Source organism: Aptenodytes forsteri, unplaced genomic scaffold, assembly GCF_000699145.1.
Source record: "Aptenodytes forsteri isolate BGI_AS27 unplaced genomic scaffold, ASM69914v1 Scaffold147, whole genome shotgun sequence".
NCBI lineage: Eukaryota > Metazoa > Chordata > Aves > Sphenisciformes > Spheniscidae > Aptenodytes > Aptenodytes forsteri.
The window spans coordinates 980,595-981,634 of NW_008795320.1; positions in this window are offsets into that span (position 1 = coordinate 980,595).

The following is a 1,040-nucleotide window of genomic DNA, read 5'->3' on the forward strand; positions in this document are numbered from 1 at the left end:
CCGCAACCCCCCAGCCAGCTCCAGGCGACTGTCGGTGCCCGGCTGTGGGCCACGGCTCCTCAAACCTCTGTTTGCCACGGAGCCTGTGCCGCTTGTACCCACATCGCTTGTGCCAAGGCCAAGGCAAACTGCGCACCGTAACCCCGCCGCTGAGCCACGCGCCGTGTTAGTGCCATTTCATACAGTAAAGCCGTGTTATATTCTCAGCCGCGTCCGACTCCATGATGGGGAGAGATGCGCCGGGCACTGGGGGGGGGGGGTGATGTCTTCGTGCCCGTGCACTGGGTACACGCTGGGGCAGAGGGGGCTGTCCTAGGAGCATGGCAGAGCGGGGAAGCGAAGCCAGAAATCACGTGCAGCTTGGATTTCTTAGCAAAAGAAGACCTGCAGTGATTTATTTATCGCCCTTTAGGGAAATAGAAAAATAGAAAAATTCTCGCCAGTGTTCGCAACATAAAACCCGCACCCAGAGCACAGCCGCCTCCTCGGAAAGGGCAGAGGGGAGGTGCAAGCAGGGGGTGCCCCCCAGCACCCCGGCACAGCATTCCCCAGCACCCCAGGGTGCTCAGCGCCCGCCATGGATGTCCGCTGGCCGGAGCTGCCGCTCGCCCTCGGCCAGGAAGATGCGCATGGCCCTGTGCTGCATGAACGCCCAGGCGCCGGCGTCGCTCCGCCGGCCAGCTCGCCGCCGCGCCATAGCAGTTCCCCTTCCTCTGGTTGGTGATGGTCTGCAGCCCTGCGGGGACGGGGTCAGCACCCACAGCCCCGGCCCCGTGCTCCCCATCAGCACCCACAGCCCCACAGGGATGGAAGCGGCCCCGTGTCCCCCACCAGCACCCACTCCCAGGCAGCTTTTCCCGCAGGAGATAAGGGTCTGGGGGATCGTGCCCAGATCCGGCGCTGGCAACCGGGGACTCCAAAGTCCCTGTGTGCCCCAGGATGGGCTGCATCCCCCCTCTGTGTCCCCCCCAACTCCTGCATGGGGTGGAAGAGAGGGATGCAGGGAGTCGGAGCGGCGGCAGAACCGATGCCGGGAGCCG